The sequence below is a fragment of the Sapajus apella genome, unplaced genomic scaffold (genome assembly GCF_009761245.1).
Source record: "Sapajus apella isolate SASKATOON/1434 unplaced genomic scaffold, GSC_monkey_1.0 scaffold20, whole genome shotgun sequence".
Lineage (NCBI taxonomy): Eukaryota > Metazoa > Chordata > Mammalia > Primates > Cebidae > Sapajus > Sapajus apella.
The window spans coordinates 25,824,270-25,845,537 of record NW_022436960.1 but is presented as its reverse complement, the minus strand read 5'-3'; the positions used below and the strand labels follow the sequence as shown (position 1 = coordinate 25,845,537).

Below are 21,268 nucleotides of genomic sequence, written 5' to 3'. Positions count from 1 at the left end.
ATGATATCCAACATAGAGAGCTTCAAAGCACCCTTGAATCAGGCCACAGGCTTAGGAGGCAGGTGAGGGATCCTGGGCTCGGGGTTGCCTTGACTGCTGGGGTTAGGCTGGGCCTCTGAGGGGAAACCGGTCATACCACAAAACATTTTAATGCCAAAGTCATGATCCTTTAGTGACACAGGCTGGCCTTTCCCAGAATATGACACAATATGGCATTCCTTTTTATTAATCATAGTGTATTTTTGTGTGCCAGTGGTGAATGGGCTCCAGATAGAGGCAGTGGCTCTATCTGTCCAGGTTTAAGGGTTCTGGTGCTTGTCACTGCCTACGCATGTAGGATCCTTCTAGTTAGATGAAAAATGTGCCCACATGAGTGCAGTGGTTCATACCTGTAATCCCAGCACTTTGGGAGGCTGAGGCGGGAGGACTGTTTGAGCCCAGAAATTCGAGACTTAAGCCCATAGTGATACTTTATCGCTAATAAAAAATAAAAATTAGGCCAGGCATGATGGCTCACGCCTGTAATCCCAGAACTTTGGGAGGCCAAGGTGGGAGGATCACCTGAGGTCAGGAGTTCAAATCCGGGCCAACATAGTGAAACTCTGTCTCTAGTAAAAATATAAAAATTAACCGGGTATGGTGCCACATGCCTGTAATCCCAGCTACTCGGGAGGCTGGGGCACAAGAATCACTTGAACACAGTAAGCCAAGATGGTGCTACTGCACTCCAGCCTGGGCAACAGAATGAGACTATCTCAAAAACAAAAAATAAAAAAATTAGCCAGGTATGGTGGCACAGGCCTGTAGCCCTAGCTATTCAGAGGCTGAGGCTGGAGGATCCTTTGAGCCCAGAAGTTCAAGGCTGCAGTGAGCCATGATTATGCCAGTGCACTCTGCCCTGGGTGACAGAGCCGAGACCCTGTCTCAAAAAAAAAGAGAGTGGCTTGGAAATAATCACAGAGATAATAGAAACAAATTCTTTCAAGATATGTTATATCACAAATGCTTTTGGCATGAAGGACAATATTGTTGGGAAAACACAGCAGTGATTCTGAGATGAAAAGTGGTTCAGCTGGGCATGGTGGCTCACACCTATAATCCCAGCACTTTGGGAAGCTGAGGCAGGGGGATCACTTGAGGTCAGGAGTTCAAGACCAGCCTGGCCAATTTGGCAAAACCCCATCTCTACAAGAAATACAAAAATTAGCTGCGCGTGGTGGCACGTGCCTGTAATCCCAACTACTTGGGAGGCTGAGGCAGAAGAATCACTTGAACCTGGGAGGTGGAGTTTGCAGTGAGCCCAGATCATGCCACTGTACTCTAGCCTGGGTGACAGAGCAAGACTCTGTTTCAAAAAGAAAGGTGTTTCAGCAGGGTTGTGAATGTGGCAGGGGATCTTGCTGCTCAATGTCAATGAGCACACAGGTATTTATTACGGTTATTTCCATTGTCTCTTCGTCTGGGCCTGGCCTCACCACAAGGGATTGTTTTCACTGTACCCTAAGATACAGTAGTATGGCAGGACAGGTTCTGTCAGTTGCAGGCCCCTCATCTGTGCTGGAGACACAAGGTGGTTGATGTGTGAGCACAGAGCCCCCTCTGGAAAATACTTCATCAGCCAAGAGAGAGCCACACTAAGGTGACTGAGATGTTGTGATTTCTTCCAGCTTGCTTTTTTTTTTCTCCTTTTGGTAGAGACAGTCTTGCTGTGTTGCACAGGCTGGTCTTGAACTCCTGGGCTCAAGTGATCCTCGTGCCTCAGCCTCCCAAAGTGCAGGGATGACAGGTGTGAGCCGTCACGCCTGGCCCCAGCTTGTGTTTAGAGAAAAATGCTTTACAGTTAGCAAAGTACTTTCACCTACATTACCTCTTCCCACTTTATAACCCTGGGAGGAAGAGCAGACATTATCATCACTCATTTCAGAAATGAGAAGTATCTTGAAAAGGGAAAGGGACTTTCTCAGGGGATTCCATCTTGTAAGTGGCAGGGCCTGGATTTAACTAAGACCTTTAATGCCACATCCTGAGCTCTGTCTACCATACCGTGAAGTCCACTTTTAGGGCAATCCCATTTCTATCTTTGTTTTTTGAGTTACCTGGATTGAAAGAATTTAATTTCTGTGTGTTTATTTTGGAGTGAGGTGCAGTGGATGTTTCTTAGAGCCTACAGAGAAAATTCTTGTATAGCAAGAAGTCCATTTGACAAAGCACTGTTAAATTTTGGACTACAACCACTGCAGATTTCTCCCAGGATTGCATTCTCACAAATTGCCGATGAGATGGAGCTTTCATGCATTATGTTTCTTATGCAAATACGTTGACTTCCTTTTCTTTCCCTCCCTCCCTTCCTTCCTTTCTTTCCTTTCTTTCTCTTTCTTTTATTGACACTGTCTCACTCTGTAGCCCAGGCTGGAGTGCAGCACACGACCCCGGCTCACTGCAACCTCCACCTCCTGGGTTCAAGTGATTCCCGTGCCAAAGCCTCTGGAGTAGCTGGGATTACAAGCATGCACCACCATGCCCAGCTAATTTTTGTACTTTTAGTGGAGATGATGGTTTTTACCATGTTGGCCAGGCTGGTCACCAACTCCTGACCTCATGTGATCCGCCCGCCTGGGCTTCCCAAAGTACTGGGATTACAGGCGTGAGCCACCGTGTCCAGCCAACGAAAGCTTCCATTTCAAGTTATACAAGAAGCCCTCACTATTCCTGAGTTTTATGAATTATGGGATGGGGTGTACAAAACATCACCAACCTTCTCACTTCTGAGGGAATATGTTTTTCTTTCCGGGTTCACAAGGGGGCGTAGTTTTAAAGGCAAAAACTTTCCAGCACCATGCCCCCCTCCCATGTCTCTTCATCTGGGAGATGTGTGGGTTTCTGTTTAATTTTGGCGGGCGCGGGAAAGGGTCAAAAGTCAATCACTCCAGTGGAAGTTTAAAGGAACTCTTTTCATTGGCGGAGTGGGTGGGCTTGAAGAGGGAAGAAATTCCTCCCAGGTTAAAAGCCTTTGTCCCCACACCGGGCGTATTTCCCCTCTGGGGTCTCCTTCCATACTCTCTAGTGAAAGCTTTCTCTCTTCCTCTCCCTTTTCTCTACCTAAATAAATCACTTTCTACAAACACTGTTTGGGGTCTGGTATTTTATTTTATGGGCGCAGCCCCGTGGCCTCCTCTCTCATTCTTAAAAAAGTAATAAACCAAGAACCTGGAGAAACATGCTCTCAGGGGACTTAAAGGCTCCCCTGAACCCCAAAACCCCAACATTTGGCAAGCCAGCCAGGAGAAGACTTCAAACTGTAAGTAAAACCGGCCCCATTCTGCTGTCCTTTTTTTTTTTTTTTGAGACAGAGTCTCACTCCCTCACCAGGTGCCAGGCTGGAGTGCAGTGGCGCGACCTCCGCTCACTGCAACCTCCCCCTCCTCGGTCCTGTCTCTTTAAGAACACCCAGCGGCGTGGCCAAGCCACGGAGGACGGCCCAGCGCGTCTTTAAGCAGCGCGGACCAGTCAGAATTAAAAGCGCAGTTTTTTCTCCAAGCTCCCTGCTTTCCCTCTCCTTCTCTGTCTTTCAGCTATTATCTCTTGGACAAAAATCTGCGACAGCCTGTGGGACGGAAAGGGCGAGCACTCCTCCGCCTCCCTTTTCGGAGAAAAACAGCAGGGAAGGGGCGGGGTATAGCCCCACCCTGTGTAAAACCGAACCTGCTTGGGACCGGGTTGCCGGCCGCCGGGCGCCTGGTTGGGGCAGGCCTCTCCGGTGTCCTGGTGGCAGGCAGGAGTGTAAAAGTCTCCCCCTGGACGCTCGCCTGCCGGCCTGGCTCCCTGTGTGGACAACGGCTTGGGGAGTGGCCCAAGGGCGCACGTGGTTCTGGCCGGTTAACATGGCAACCAAAAGCCGCAGGGGCGGACTCAACGCCGGCCCAACAGTAGCTGCAAACGCGCTTTTAAATCACAGCGACAAGCAGTATTTTTCTCTTGGCAGGCTGTGAGAAGACAACGGCTAAGGGGAAAGAAAAACAGCCTCTGGCTGTGGGTCCTGCGCGGTTTTCAGCCTCACAGCCGTGCATAGTTTTTTCCCTTTGAGCGCCTCCTGGTTCTGGGGTCCAGGCGCGGTGGACCTCTTCCTCCCTGCACGGCTGCTGGTGGCAGCATTCTCATTCAGCAAAGCTTAAAGAAACCTCAAGCTTGGCTTTTACTGTAACCTGCCAAAATGGTAAAGAGGCTAAGGTGTAGGGCTGGCAACTGCAAGGTTGCTGGTTCAGATCCCTGGTAGAGCCAGCCTTGAATTTGGGACCTTTCGGGAAATTCTAAAGGTTATGGAACCTTGTTTTGTGTACAATTTGTCTTGCTTAGAGTTGGTTCTCTCTCTACGGCAAAATTTTGCGTCTTAAAGATCATAGTTAAACCAGTTCCAGGGCCCAAATAGTTAAGGACAGGTCTCACATCCCTAAGGGCATTTTCTTACAATGGAAAATGGGTTAAAGAAAAGGCGCCCGTCCTCTGGATATTGTTCTGGCCTCAGCCGCAAGGCCTGCCTTTTTCAATCTGTGTGCTCTAATGGCCCCTCCCTATGAGATGGAAGGCCTGTGTGGAAGGCCTGTGAAGAAAATTTCCTGAGGGCCCAAATTAGCTGCCTCAACTGCCTTTAACTGCTTTTGTGCTTTTGTAAATCTGCTTCCTGCTCACTAACTGAAAAGACCCTTGCAAAACTGCCACATTGCCTAAAACCTTGAGTTACTTCCCCTGCCCCTAACCTATAAAAGCTGTGTACTGGTTCAGGCCGGGGTCCAGACTTTTGGGTACGAACCCATCTGGGCCTGCCGCCGTAATAAACTGCATGCCCCCAACCCTCTGAGTGCCATTTGGGTTTCTTGTCAGGTGAAAGTCTTCCAGAACATTTGGTTCCCTGACCGGGAAACCCAATCGCGCTGGCCCCTTGAGCCACTGGTTTGGGATCGGAAAGGGCTGATGGCGCATCTGTTCACCACCGAAGAGCATGGCGGGGACACCCCCCCTCCCCCGCACCGTGCATTTCAACAGGGTCTTCTTCTCCAGGAGGGGAACTGCTGCTGCCCCAGTATTGCCACCCACCTTGCTGCCAACCGGACTCGTGGAGGGGGATGGACTGAACAACGGAAGACCTCAGACAAAGTAAGGTCCCAGGACCTGACCCTAGGCGGGCCTGTCTATGGATGGAAGGAGAGCTTGATCACCTCCCAGGGTCTTCATATAGAGATCACAGGTAGAGTCTCCCACCTAGGGCAGGAATGTTGTAACCACAGTGTGTGTGAATGAATGAGTGCAGAGTGTCCCTGAAACTCCAGTCTGGCTCCATAGTATGAACTACGGTGGCCGAGTAGGCCCCAACCTGCGGTTCCCTGGTGACATCATAAGACTTAGGGCAGCATCGAGCTAGACTCACTCCAAGTCAGGGGATTATACCGACCTGCCAATGCTAAGAGGCGCCTACAGTTCCTGTGAGGGATGCAGCCAGGCAGGAATCTGAGTGGTCCCTTGCAGGACACCCCCATCTTTTTGTCTTCATCCTGCACCACCATGCATGGGTTAGCATGGGTCGTGGGACCAGGCCAGTCCAAACCCACTGTCTTAGACTATATGGTTGATAATTTTAGGAAGGGCTTCTCCAGAGATTATGAGGTCAAAATGACCCTGGGAAGACTAAAAACTCTCTGTGAAGTGAAGTGGCTGACATTCACTTGGCTGGCTATCTGAAGGAACCTTAGATGTCTCCACCATTCAGGCTGTTTGGCAAGCTGTGACCAGCAGTCCCAGACACCCGGACCAATTCCCTTATATTGACTCCTGGCTGGAGGCAGTCAAATCTTGCCACCTTGGGTTTGATTCTGTGATGGAAAAAACTGACAGTGCAAAATCCTTGTGGCTCAGGTTACTAAGGAGCCCAAAAGACCTATCCACCAGGGTGACCCCAAGGAAAAGATTCCCACCACCTCCATACATTCCCTTGGCTGCACCGTCAGCCCCTCCTAATCTGCCTGAGACGTCTCTTGCGTCAGTGGAGATCACCGAGCTCAGCGTGGCCAATCTGGAGCCTCTGTGCCCTGGAACACCACTAGCCAGTGTAAGGCCAGTTGCCTCACCAGGAGCTCGGACACACCCACCCCTCTCGATGTCACGTCTCTGCACCCGACACCAGGCTCTGCCCTCAACCCCTAGCTCTGCCACGTAGTTCCCCCCGGCATGGCAACCCATCCACCTTTGCACCCAGCACCAGGCTCTGCACTCAACACCTAGCCCTGCCACGTCTGCCGGCCAACCCGCCAACCAATGGCAGCCAGCCCCGTTTGAATCTCACTCCCCATAACCAATCAGAGCACCGTGCCCCTCCTCGCTCACTATGGCTGTAAAAACCCTACACCTTAGGAAGTCAGCACAACTTCTCTGGCCCTTCTTTCCCAGACCATAGAACCTCGCCGGGGAGCTGAATAAATTGGAATTTAATTGTTCTTATGCTGGCCTCAGTTTCCTCATTTAAAACTCGGCAATAACCCTAACAGCCAGGTTCCTTCGGTCCTCACAGCTGGCACCGGCCGTCCAGATGCTTTTGTGGGAAACTTGGTGCCCCCCCCCCCCCCACCATGACAGTTGATGGAACAGTCGAGCCAGGGAGGCCCATCCATTACTACCAGCCCTTCAGTACTACAGATCTTCTGAATTGGATACACCACACTCTGGCATACTCAGAGAAGCCTCAGGTGCTGGTTGACCTTTTAGAATCCATCTTCCAAACGCACCAACCCACCTGGGATGACTGTCACCAACTCCTCCTCACACTGTTCAACACAGAAGAGCCAAGATGCATCCTGACTGAAGCCCGTAAGTGGCTGGAACAACAGACCCCAGTGGGGGCCCTGGACCCAGCCCGGTGGGCTTTGGAGGCCGCACCTAACATTAAGCAAAATTGGGACTTTAACACTGAAGCGGGGAGAGCCTCCCTCGAGCGCTACTGGGAGGCCCTCCTTAGGGGGGGTCCGGGAGGGATCAAGAAAACTGACCAACATGTCAAAAACCACAGCAGTCACTCAAAAGCTAGACAAGACCCCCAGTGACTTCTACAAGCAACACTGCAAGGTTCTGGATTTACACTCCATTTGACCCAGAAGCACCGGAAAACATGTGGATGGTTAATGCTGCCTTTGTTGCTCAGTCAGCTCTGGACATTCGCCAGAAGTTGCAGAAGCTGGAGGCCTTTGCAGGAATGAACAACACATACAAGCACAAAGGGAGGCAGACAAATGGATGAAGCAGAAGGCGACACTTTTGACAGCAGCTCTCAGCCGCCCTATCTGACTAAGTGCCCGGGTCCCCTGTGCAAAGTGGGGAAGGCCGAGTGCCCTCTCTTACAGCCTGATTAATGCACCTACTTCAAAGAGGTGGGACACTGTTCTTACAGTGCCCCAAATGGACAACTTCTAGCAGGGCATCCCCCAGAGGAAAGGCAAAGTACCAGCCAGAACCTAATGCAGCCCACCTGATCAGTTTGGCCAGGACAGACTTGGACTAGGACAGGCCGGGCCCTGTAAAACTTGGCCCTGCAAGCCCATGGTCAAGATGAAAGTCGGGGGCCACCCAATAACTTTCATAGTAGATACCGGGACAGAGTACTTGGTTGGCACCACCCTTATTGCCCCATGTGGCGACAAGAAGGCTGCCATAATGGGAGCAACAGGTAGCCAAGTAGAGCCCCAGCTATTCTGCCAAAACCGAATATGTCAATTAGGGGGACGCCAGATACGCCATGAGATCCTCTACCTACCGGAATGCCTTGTTTCCCTTTTAGGGAGAGAACTGCTGAGTAAACTGGGAGTGCAGATTATCTTTCAACCAGAATGGTCAGTGAGTCTGACTTTGGGTGAGCCCAAGAAGGGCCTGGTCCTGGTGGTCACTATTCCACGTGAAAATGAATGGAAGTTGCACACCATTGAGAGGCCAGAAGAAAACCCAGAAGATACCTTCCTGGCAGTTTGGGAAGAAAAGAACCCTCCAGGAATGGTTAAGCCCCATGTGCCACTAATAATTGACCTCAAGCCTGGAATCCTCCCTGTTAGGCAGAGACAATACCCAATACCTCAAGAGGCCCAGCTGGGAACTCAGGAACACATTTCGCAGCTCAGAAAAGAGGGGATCCTGGTCGAATGCCAGTCTCCCTGGAACACCCTTTATTACCAGTGAAAAAGCCTGGTGGGGGATATCACCCAGGGCAAGACCTGAGAGCAGTTAACAGTGCTGCAGTCACTCTCCACCCAGTGGTTCCTAACCCATATACTCTCTTGGGTCAGCTCCCCCCTCAAGGCTGAGTGGTTCACTTGCTTCGACTTAAAGGATGCCTTTTTCTGCCTGCGATTGGCATAAAAAAGCCAGCCACTTTTCGTCTTCGAATGGGAAGACCCCCAGACACAAAGACACAACTAACCTGGACTCGTCTACCCCAAGGATTCAAAAACTCTCCCACCCTGTTCAGTGAGGCACTCACCACCAACCCAGCTGCCTTCCCATGAGAGGACCTCAACTGCACACTGGTACAGTATGTGGACGACCTCCTCCTCACCAGCAGAAGATGGCGGGCTGCTGGGAAGGAACCAAGGCACTACTGCAACTCCTCATGGAGATGGGATACAAAGTTGCATGGAAGAAGGCTCAAATTTGTAGACAACAGGTGTAATACTTGGATTTGTCATCACCAAAGGCCACCAGTCCTTGGGACCAGAGAGGAAAAAGGTGATCTGCTCCATGCCTGCTCCCAACACCAAGCAAAAACTCCAAGAGTTCCTTGGAGCAGCAGGCTTCTGTCACATATGGATCCCTGGCTTCGTGGACATAGCGAGACCCCTCTATGAAGCACTAACTGGGCTGGAAGATAGGCCCCTTGAGTGGGGTAATAGCCAAGATACAGCTTACCAGAAAATGAAAGCACTACTCACAGTGCCCTGGCGCTGGGTCCTACAGGTGTTACCTGGGAATTCAATCTATTCATTCAAGAGAACAAAACGGCGCTCAGGGTCCTTACCCAAACTGTTGGGCCTTGGCAGAGACCAGTGGCATATCCATCTAAACAGCTGGATACAGTGGCGTCAGCATGGCCTCCTTGTTTCTGAGTCTTAGCTGCCACAGTCATTCTGATGAAGAAAGCTGACAAGCTGACCTTGGGCCAGACTGTCCATATCAAGGTGCCCCACTCGGTGTCCACCCTCATGAACAGTCAGGGACATCGCTGGCTCTCAAATGCCCATTTAACCCACTACCAACGACTGCTATGTGAGATCCCATGGATCAGCATTGAAACTGCGTGGCCTCAACCTGGCCACATCTGGCCCACAGAATAAGGAGCCCCAGACTATGACTGAGGAAGTGGTGGACGAAGTTTTTGCTAGTCGGCCAGACCTCAAGGACTCTCCAATCTCAAAAGCAGACTTATACCTGTTCATTGATGGAAGTTAGTTACATCCAAAATGGAGAGAGGTATGCAGGATATGCGGTCACCACTACCACCGAAGTGATCAAGGCAGCTCCCTTGCCCAAAGGCTGGTCAGTGCAACAAGCAGAACTATATGCCCTTATCCAGGCCCTGTGTCATACAGAAAATAAAGTGGCCAATATCTACACTAATTCCAAGTATGCCTTTGCAACCGTCCACATCCACGGGGCAATATACAAAGAAAGAGGATTGTCAACAGCAGGAGGAAAAGAAATCAAAAACAAGGAAGAAATCCTCGACAGTCTGGAAACCCAAAGAGGTAGCTGTCATACACTGCAAGGCCCACCGAAGAGGAACGGATCTCATCTCCACAGAAAACCAGCTGACTGACCAAGCAGCTAACGCAGCTGCAATGCAGGAAGATCCAACACAAACCCCCGCCCATTTATTTACAGTCACCCCTTGGCTTCACAAGGATTTGGAAAGGCCAGAGTACTCCAAGGAGGAGCATAAATGGGCACAGGAGGAGGGGACAAAACAGAGCACAGGGGGATGTCCCTGATAACAGGCCCATGGTGCCCAAGAACCTGGCTCATACTGTCATTACGTGGTGCCACAGTCTCACCCACCTAGGCAAGACTGCCCTGGAAACACTACTCAACAGATATTACTACATTGCACAACTCCCTAAACTTTGTGCTGCAGTTAGTAACCAGTGCCTAACCTGTGCCAAGAACAACCCCACACAGCGGCTGAGGCCCATTCCAGGGGTGCAACGGGTGGGAAGTTACCCCTTTGAAGACATAGAGGTGAACTTCACTGAAATCAAGCCCAGTAAAGGGTACAAATAGCTACTGGTCCTTGTATGTACATACACAGGTTGGGCTGAGGCATTCCCGACCAAGACTGCAAGGTCTCGAGGAGTAGTGAAAATCCTACTCCATGAGATTGTTTCCTGATGCAGGTTTCCACTCACCTGACACAGTGACAGTGGGCCAGCATTCATTGAGGAGATCATCCAAACCCTCACCAGCACCCTCAAGATCAAATGGAAACTTTATATAGCCTATAGGCCACAAAGTTCAGGGGAAGTGGAGCACAGGAATGGAACCCTAGAGGTTACGCTGGCAAAGCTCTATCAAGAAATCTAGGCTTCCTGGGTAGATATGCTCCTCCTAGCCCTGCTGCGGTCACGGTGCACACCAGGACACACCGGCTACTTGCCCTTTGAGATTCTCTTTGGGAGGCCTCCCCACTTAATCAGCAAGGTACGGGGAGATCTCAGACAGGTAGGAGAAATAAATAAACATAACATCTCAGCTGTAGGCATTGGGGAAGGTGCTATCCCAGGTCAACTGGTTTGTAATGGAGAGAACACCCATCTCCCTAGCCAATCCGGTGCATCCCTTCCAACCCGGAGACCAAGTCTGGGTAAAGGATTGGAAGAAGGAACCCCTCCAGCCTGTCTGGACAGGGCCCCATACCGTAGTCCTTGTCACTCCAACTGCTCTCAGAGTTACAGGAATTGTTCCATGGATTCACCCTTCCAGAGTCAAGAGGGACCATCTGGACACATCACCAGACCTGTGGACCGTGCATCAAGACCCCCAGCACCCTATGAAGATCATGCTCAAACAAGCCGAATCCTGAGGACCCGTTGAACCCTGCTCTAGTCACACAACCGGAAGCTGACTAGTCAACGCACAGCTAAAGCTTAAGGAGACTCCATATGGCAAGAAGCATTTGCTATAACCCTATTCTTCTTCTACTTGTATTACTCCTAGCTTGCTGATTCTCAAAGCCCCTAGGCCGTGAATGCTTTTGTCCATGCTGGGTTTAATGTATAATATATTGTTTGCCCTTCTCCTTGTGTGGGTCCCTGCCAGGCACACCCAAATTGCCCGACAGGGTGTTATTCCATTTATAAAGGATATCAATCCATGACAGTGTATTCCAGAATGGACCAGAGGTGCTATAACACTCAATACTCTGGAACCATTCAAACCACCCCCTCTCTGTGTACTGGTACCGTAGACTCCAAAACCTATTGGACAGGAAAAATGACAAAGCCAGATTGCCCCCAAAGAGGAAACCAGTATACAGGCCAGGACAAGTGTTGGACCTATTATACTACTTGGGCAGCTCTGATGGGGGAGGGGTCCAAGACCAAGCTAGAGAAAAACTCATACAACAAACTCAGCAGAAACTCAGTAACCTGGCCAAAGCTACACCTGAACCCCATAAATGTGTAAATTTCTCAGCAATCAGAAAGGTAACACAGCCCTTAGAAACTGATATCCAGCTAACCCAAGTCCTGAACACAACTTACCAGTATATACAAAAGGAAACCAATCTCACCAAGCCCTGCTGGCTATGCCTCCACCTTCAACAGGGGTTATTATGGCCACTCCAGTGCCCAACAAGTGGAATCTTTCTTGGGCAGGAGTCAGCCAGACAGCCCTGTTGGGACCGGTAGCTGAAAACGTACTCATAAAGTCAGAAGCTAACCTTACCTGTGTCCAGAGCCTCCAAGGAAACTTGCCAGTCGGCAACCTCTCACACCTTCCTTGTACAACAACTACCTCCCTCTCCAATATGGAGACCCAGTGTGCCCCCCCTGGCATTTTCTTTGTCTGTGGCAGACGGGCATATGCTTGCCTAGATGCAAACTGGACTGGGGTGTGTATCTGGGCATTCTTGACCCCAGAAATCTCAGTTGCCACGGACCAAGATATCGAAATGGCTCTAAATCCTCACTAACGGTCCAAACGGGCTGTATTACTTCCCCTCCTGGAAGGAACTGACATAGCAGCCGGAATAGGTACCGAAATAGGAGGCATCGGCACCTCAGCCCATTTCTTTCATAAACCGTCCCTGGAACTCAATGATGACATGGAAAGGGTGGCCGATTCCTTAGTCTCCCTACAGAACCAACTACCAAACCGCAGAGCCTTGGACTGACTTACGGCCGAGAAGGGAGCTACCTGCCTCTTCCTACAGGAAGAGTACTGCTACTATGTCAATCGGTCAGGAGTAATAAGAGAAAAACTTAAAGAGGTAAGGGACCGCATTGAATAGCGGCACGCAGAATCGGAGAGCTACTGGAGCTTCCCAGGGCTCGGAACCTGGATCCACTGGGCCCCACCTCTCCTGGGGCCTCTACTCATAATCTTCCTGGCCATTACCTTCGGTCTCTGTCTGATTAACATACTCCGGCGCTTCATGGGAGCCATGGTAATCAGACAGACAACCACCCAGTTGCTAGCCCTCTGAGGGAACAAGCCGCTAAGCCAGACACTGAAGTATAAAGGGTGATGCTCCACATGGAACGTAAAGAGCATCAAAGTGGGGAATGAGATGGGAAAGCCCTGTGAAGAAAACTTCCTGAGGGCCCAAATTAGCTGCCTCAACTGCCTTTATCTGCTTCTGTGCTTTTTTACATCTGTTTCCTGCTTACTAACTGAAAAGCCCCTTGCAAAACTGTCACGTTGCCTAAAACTTTTGAGTTACTTCCCCTGCCTCTAAATTATAAAAGCTGTACTGGTTCAGGCTGGGGTCCAGACGTTTGAGTACGAACCTTCTGGGACCGCTGGTGTAATAAACTACATTCCTCTGACCCTCTGAGTGCTGTTTGGGTTTCTTGTCAGGTGAAATTCTTTCAGAACACCTAGAAGTTTACCCTTCTAGGGGAGTTTTATAAATTGGCCTTTGTAAATTGGGCTTTTGCTGGAAAATACTGGTACCCATCTCCTGAGCGAGGCTCACTGGCCTGGTTCAGGGGCGCGCTGGTACAAACCACTCAACCCAGCAGTCCTTTCGTGCCTCTGTAGTGGTCACTGAAGGTCATGCAAAAGTGGTCCTGTAATGCTGGTAGGCATAATTCAAATCCAGTACACAGAAGGCCCCCCCAAAAATAGTCATGCATCTTGGGCACCAAAATTTCAAAATACTATCTGGAGAACACTCCATTACCAGTATCTTACCTCGGGTTAAGCGGCTGTAACTATAAACCAGGAATGCTTGCATCCCTTGTGTTCAATGTCAAATGGGTGCCAATCTTCCCAAAATCAGGTCTCCATTAAAGTGTATACTGTAAGGCCGGTTGCCTCGCCAGGAGCTCAAACACACCCTTCCCTCTCCGCACCTGAAAATGTCATCATTCCGCGCTCATTACTCAGCATCTGGCTTCGCCACGTAGCTTCCCCCATACCCACCTCTGCATACCGCACCCAAGTCTGCACTCAACACTAAACTCTGTGCTCGGCACCTAGCCCGCTGCTGAAAAACCCCTCCAAACTTGCCCAATAGCAGTCTGCCCCGTCCATCCCCTGGCGGCCCACTTACCGGTAGTCCTGCCCACCTACCAATAGCAGCCTGCCCCGTCCACATCCTGTTTCCCCATAACCAATAAAATCGCCTTCGCTCGCCATAAAACCCCACTCCCTGGGAAGTCGGGGGCGACTTCCCTGACCCCTTTCCCGGACCACAGAACCTTGCCCGGGAGCTAAATAAATAGGCATTTAATTTTCTTATACTGTCCTCAGTTTCCTCATTTTAACTCGGCAATAACCCTTACATATACTGAAAGATCAAAACTAATTTAACACACAACCTTTAAAAAAAAAAAAACCTGGCCTCCAAAGAAAAGTATAAACTATAACACTATTCTACAATTAAACCTGTACTGTAAAGTAAGGGTAAATGGTTTAAGGACCCCTGTGTGCAACTTTTCCCTAAGGAATAAGCCCAGCTCTGCCAGGCCTGTACCCTATACCCTATTCAGCCATCCTTGAAACTACCTCCGCATGTGGGACTCCCTGTGGCAACTACCTCCACCATTGCCAACCGGGGCCCCTCACCTCCTGTACCCCAGCAAAAGCCAGGGAGGCCCAAAACGGCCAGAGCATCTCAGGCTCCCCGAATGCCCAAATTCTGCCCCCTACAGGCAGTAGAAAAAAAAATTTGGCCTAACCAAAAAAACCCCAAAACCCCAATTATCCTTTTAAAAGTGGAAAGGAAACCTGTCTTTTTTTAAAAAAAAAAAATGCTGCTACTTTGTAAACCAGTTAAGTGTTGTTTTAAATGAAGTTAAAAAACTCGAGAATCAAACACAGGGCTAAAAACCTTCAAAAACAGTACTGTGAAGCTTAACCATTAACTGTCCTGGCTCTTTTCTCTCCTAGGCTCGTTTATAACCATTCTATGTTTGTTGGCCTCTGGGCCGCTCATCTCTAACCACCTTGTCACTTTGTTTCTTCCAAAACCCCAAATGTCCTTGGCTAGTAAACTCTATTGTAAACCTCTAAATCAACCTGTACCCCAAAAGGCTCCCTCTAAAGAAAACCTCAACTGCAGGGCCCCTTCTATGCCCCATTTCAGCAAAAAGTAGTTAAAAAGCAATCAATGCTCATGTTCCAACAAAAGTTAAATTTTCCTGTTCAAAGGGGGAAATGAGGGAATGTGTTCTCTTTCCCGGCCCACAAGGGGGCGTAGTTTTAAGGGCAAAAAACGTCCCAGTGCCATACCCCACTTCCATCTCTCTCCATCCAGGAGATTTAATGGTTTCTGTTTAATTTTCATATGTGGGAAAGGGTGAAAAGTCAGTCACTCCAGTGGAAGTTTAAAGGAACTCTTTTTATTGGCCGCAGGGCTTGAAGAGGAAGGAAATTCCTCCCAGGTTAAAAGTTCTTGACCCCACACCAGGCCGGATTTCCCCTCTGGGGTCCCCTCCCCACTCTTGTGACAGCTTTCTCTCTTCCTCTCCTTTTTCTGTTTCTCTACCTAAATAAATCACTTTCTGCAAACACCGTTTGGGGTCCGGTATTTTACTTTACGAGCGCACTGTGCTGTGGTCTCCCTTCCCATTCTTAAAAAAGTAATAAACCAAGAATCTGGAGAAACGTCACTCAGGGGAGCTAACGGCTCCCCTGAACCCCAAAACCCCAACATGTCCACCCAAGTATTGGTAACTGCTTACATCAATTGACAAACTTTTGCTATTTTGAATTGAAGGGGATTTTGAATTTTATTTGTTTGGTTTTGTGGGAGTTGTTTTGTTTGGGTGCAGAGCTCTCTGGGGAGAAAGATAAGGGTAATGGAAGGTACTGATGAGCTGTCATCTTCCATGATGGCTTGAGACACTCATTTCCAGCCCCAGTGAGGGAAGAGTGAGGGGCGATAAATGGAAAAAGGAGTAACTGTGTGAGGCTTCATGCAAGTAAACACATGCAGCATTGGCTGGGTGCAGTGGCTCACACCTGTAATCTCAGCACTTTGGGAGGCCAAGGTGGGCAGATTATGAGGTCAGGAGTTCAAGACCAGCTTGGCCAATATGGTAAAACCCTGTCTCTACTAAAAATACAAAAAATTAACCGGGCATGTGGTGCACGCCTGTAAGTCGTAGTTACTTGGGAGGCTGAGGCAGAAGAATCGCTTGAACCTGGGAGGTAGAGGTTGCCAGGAGCAGAGATTGCACCACTGCCCTCCAGCTCGGGTGAGAGCGTGAGACTCCGTCTAAAAAAAAAAAAAATGATATATGCAGCTTTGCCTCACAACGCACTTAACAAAGTGCAGCCAGTCTGTGAGAGAGTCCCCATCCCACCCTCCACTTTGGCGACTTGCTGGCTTAGCGTGGCCCCAGGTGAGAAGGGAGAGAATGCTTTTCCCAGCAGGGCAGCAGGAATGACCACTGCAAGAACAGTGTACTTATGGAGGTCATAGACACTGATGAGGTACCCCATTTTAAGGAGCTTGTGAATAGCAGAGCGTGAATCGGGAGGCGGAAGTGGAAGAACACAGTGGGTTTGCCTGTGAACCTATGGAAGATACTTCAGGGGGCTCCCAGAAATAACTGAGAATGAGTTAGCAGGACGAGGGAATGACTAGCAAGTTCTATAGACATTCAGTAGGAGACCAGAGCTCGTGAAATTTAGGTCTGGTTGTCAACATGACCTCCTAGGTCAGTATGACCCCATTGGCTGGTAAGATCTGGTAGGGGATGTTGTGAGACACTACTTTATTCCTGTCTTTTATGTAATTTGACTTCAAAAATTCTGTCTTCAGTGAAGATACCCTGAGAAGTGCTTATAATGCAGACACTTTCCAAGTGCAATTATCTGGGGCAGGCCGCCCGACTAGCTGATCACCCTGCCTATCTCTGCCCTTCCAGGGAAGGCCCTAGTGCAAAGAGTCTCTCAGAAACTGTTCCTAGTGCAGCAGCTAGAAGAGTCTAGCCACAGGGTTTTGGGGAAAGAGAAAATAGTGTTTTTTTTCTCTGTTAGGGTAGTGAGCCAGATATGACTTGCTAGCGACCTCTGAGTGACTAGGGTATTAGGCACAGATTTTTGCGATTTTAACTGAAGTTGAAACAAGAGGAAATAATGGTATAAACTGCAGCATAAAGGATTTAGATTCAAGCAGTAAAGGATTTCCCAACATCAAAGGGCAACAGATCTCCGCTCTGGGTCCGTGATCAATTTTTATTTTATTATTATTTTTAGAGACAAGGTCTTGCTATTTTGCCCAGGCTGGTCTCAGACCACAGGCACTCACCATTGCACCCAGCTCGCTCGCTTGTTTTCTTGCTCTCTCTCTCTCTTCTTCCTTCCTTCCTTTCTTCCTTCTTCCTTTCCTTTCTTTCTTTCTTTGACAGAGTCTTGCTCTGTTGCCCAGGCTCGAGTGCAGTGACCCAATCTCAGCTCAATACAACCTCCACCTCCCAGGTTCAAGCCATGTTCCTGCCTTAGCCTCCCAAGTAGCTGGGATTATATGTGCGTGCCACCACATTGGCTAATTTTTTATTTTTAGTAGAGAATAGGGTTTTACCATGTTGACCAGTCTGGTCTCAAACTCCTGACCTCAGGTGATCCACCCACCTCAGTCTCCCAAAGTAGCTGGGATTATAGGTGCCTGCCACCACGCCCAGCTGTTTTGTATTTTTAGTAGAGAACGGGGATTCACCATGTTGACCAGGCTGGTCTTGAACTCCTGACCTCAGGTGATCCATCTGCCTTGGCCTCCCAAAGTGCTGGAATTACAGGCACGAGCCACAGCACCTGGCCAACGCCCAGCTTTTTAACTAGGCCCATTTTTAAAAGTAAATAGAGTGTCCTCCCTTGTTAGCCAATCTTCCAGATCTAAATGGCTCTCAGTATCTCTTCCTGAATGCTCATCCTTTATGTAAACTAACCGATCTCCTGCTTGTGTTGCCACATTTATATTATCATAGGACTTATAAAACCATTCTCGGAACTCCTTAAGTGAAGAGACTGGGCCTTATGCTTTACACTGCCCCTAACCCTTGGGAGGGACACAGTACACAGTAAATGTTGGTTGGTTTGATCCTAAGTGAAAAACTGACTTGACAGGAGACTACATCAGTACTCATTGGAGCAATCTGTACAGCACTTTTTTGAGCTTCATGGTTGGAATGGGGCTGTGAAGAGCTAGGGAGAAGTGGTTATGAGAAAGCTTAAGGAAAATGTCTGTACAATGTTTGGTCTCACACAGTCCCCTTCTATCCTTTGTCCCCTGCCTTCTGGCTGACACTGTATTGGGAAGCAAAGGTCAGGGGTTCTGTGTGAAGGCAAGGGGTCCAAATGATTTCACAAGGGATCTAAGGGAACTGGACAGCAAAGAAAATGATCAAGGGGCAGGTCCTACACAGGGACTGGGAAGGCAAGCAGAGAAACCAGAGTGCTAGCCAAAAATGCTAGAAGATGATTCTGGAGCTGTGGCACAACTATCCACAAAAGCACCCTCTTTTCTTGATGGACTCTCAGTATAGTTCACTCAGGCGGAGATCTAATGAATATGCACCAACTGCATCAAAGGACACTTGCTTCACACCCATGCCTTGGCACCTTCCTGAGGTTGAAGATGCCACAATTCACCAGATGAGTCAATTCATGGGAAAAGGGCTAGTCAAATCCTAGGCTCTGTCTAGCAACTGCCTCCCAAGTAGAAAAGAAATTAGCTTAAGTAATCAAAAGATTCCCTAATGCAAGATTGGTGACATGCCGAAGTCCCTCTTTGCAAAGAGGCAGCTGCACTGTTGCAAAGTAGGCAAAGAAAGGCAAGGGGCTTCTTTTAAATGGGAATGTGTAAAATAGAAGCAGGGAGCTGTGAATGCCACAGCAGCAATTATGCAGAAAGACTGCAGTGCAGACACAGAGCAGCACCATCCTATCTGATAACATCAGCAGCAGCAGAGGCATATTCCAACAAGAGCTGTTTAAGAGCTGCTAATTACTTAGATTCCAATAGGAGCTATGTCTTAAAAGTGATTACACTTTTTAATTACAGCTTTTTGAACTGACTGCAGCTGTTAGCTATAACAGCAGTAATCTAAATACATGTAAAAAATCCTTTGATCAAACACAAAGGAACTCTTCCAAATAAAGACACCTTTATTTTACATATATATAGAGCTATCTGTTTCACATGAGTAAACAAGTGATTTATACAAATCTATTAAATGTCTAAGCATCTACACTAAAATTTAGGTTCCCTGAGACCAGGGACCACACTTGTGCATCCTTATAATTCCTTACAGTATCTAGTATGGTATGTGGCACGGAGAAGATGCTTCCTGAATTGAAGTGAAACAATTGCTGTATTAATGATTTGATCAGATAATTGTTGTTTGTTACAATAATGGCCTACTATAGAATGAATACTGGGAAAAGCAATACCAAAGTCCATTTTACTAACCTCAAGTCCAAGAAACATACCTTCTTTTCTAGAAACCCAAACGAAGTATGGAAATACATTCTTGAAAAGAAAGCTAACCATTCTACATTCCACAACAGAGACCATGTTGATTGTGCTGTGTGAGTTGCTAGGCAACCACTTGGTAATTCCCCATGTAGTAGAGATGAACCTGTCATCTGCCTTCTTAGCTATGTGTGACAAGAAGAGACAACAGGTAAAGGACAGCCAAGAACACCTGCACCTGGATGACAGTCACTCCTGCTAAAAAGTATGGTGACACCGGAGAAAATCCCCATGCCCTATCAGAAATTGCTGGAGGGAGAATTTCATTAAACTATTAGCACAAGACATTGCAATGAATTTTCTTGGATTTACCCTGGGGTTAAATCCTGTGGGTTATCCCATTATACTTGTCCGAAAAACAGGAGACCAAATGCACCATATTTCTGCATGGGAATGGCCATCAGTTCAGTAATAGCTCCAGATCAGCAGGTCCCGTGATGCCAGCTGGGACAGGACTTTACCAGAAAGAAGCAGCCTTTTAATCTTAAAAATAATACTCAACATCTTAAAGAAACCCGTCTCTGGGTGAATAAATCGTCCTTTTTCATACCTGAGTATGTGCACAGAACCACAGAGTGCTTACCTCACTTCCCCATGGGGTCCAGATACCCTTATTTCAGGTGGAGAGGGAGATATGGATTGGGAAACATTAATTTCTAAATGGTTTTCTGAGTGAGTCTGCAAGAGAGACATTATCTTGTGAAAGAGTCTGTTCGTGTGTGGTTACATTCTTGGTCTTTTCTGCAATAGATAATAGGAGGAAGCCAGACATGGTGGCATACTCCTGTAATCCCAGCACTTTGAGAGGCTGAGGCAGGCAGATCTCTTGAGACTAGGAGTTGAAGACCAGCCTGGCCAATATGACAAAACCCTGTCTGTACTAAAAATACAAAAATTAGCTGGGCATGGTGGTGCATGCCTGTAACCCCTGCTACTCAAGGGGCTGAGGCACGAGAATTGCTTGAACCCAGGGAGGTAGAGGTTGCAGTGAGCCAAGATCACACCGCTGCACTACAGCCTAAGTGGCAGAGTGAGACTCTGTCTCAAAAAAAAAAAAAAAAAAAAATGGCCGGATGAGGCGGCTCATGCCTGTAAGCCTACCGCTTTGGGAGGCGGAGGCAGGCAGACCATTTGAGGTCAGGAGTTCAAGACCGGCTTGACCAACATGATGAAACCCCATCTTTACTAAAGATACGAAAAACAAAAATTAGCTGGGTGTGATGACACATGCCTGTAATATCAGCTACTCGGGAGGCTGAGGCAGGAGAATCACTTGAACCCAGGAGGCAGAGGTTGCAGTGAGCCAAGATTGTGCCACTGCTCTCCAGAGTGACAGAGTGGGACTGCGTCTCAAAAAAAAAACAAAAAGAAAATAGATAATGGGGCTGGGGAAACAATTGTTCTCCTTGTAGGGTCCATCCAATCTTTATGTAGATAAGGGAAAAGTATTTTGCAACATCCATTGATCTCTAAGGGATTTTAACTCAAAATACTCATTATATCAAGGAGCCATATTTTGGGGTGAAGTTCCTTGTGCTCTTTTGGGGAAAATACTTTAAAAGTCTTTCCACTAAAAAGATTCAAGATGAGGGTCTAACAGATACAAGACAGCTTCTAAATAGTTTGGGCAGGTATGTGGGTTAAGATCAGCATAAACCACACAACACGTGTGTGCACGCACACACAAACACACACCCCACATATCTCTACGATATGCAGAGAAAAAGAAAAAGATGACCAGCTGGAGGCATTTTCTGTAATATGCTTTTACAATGCCCAGCCCCCATTCCTGTCATCCTCCTTTCCACACAAGTGCCTGTACCTAATTGTCAACTGAAGAATCACAAAGTTCATAAATTTGGAAGGAAACCTTTATTTCTCAAGTTCAAATAAAGGGTTGCAGCCTGCCGGCCCACAGACTGGAAAGTGTAACCTTCAGAAGAAGCTGAGAGCAAGCATAAACTTATGCTTAGCTGCATGGCCAAATATATTCAGTAAGTTATAGAAGTCATGAATATTTATGATAGGAGAAAGAAGCAT

At 48.2% G+C, this 21,268-nt stretch overlaps 1 protein-coding gene across 1 annotated transcript in view; it reads left to right on the top strand.

The window, feature by feature from the left end:
* Positions 1 to 21,268, top strand: part of CIPC (CLOCK interacting pacemaker) — a 104,830-nt gene that overhangs the window by 58,470 nt on the left and 25,092 nt on the right. The gene's annotated exons all lie outside the window — the stretch shown is intronic.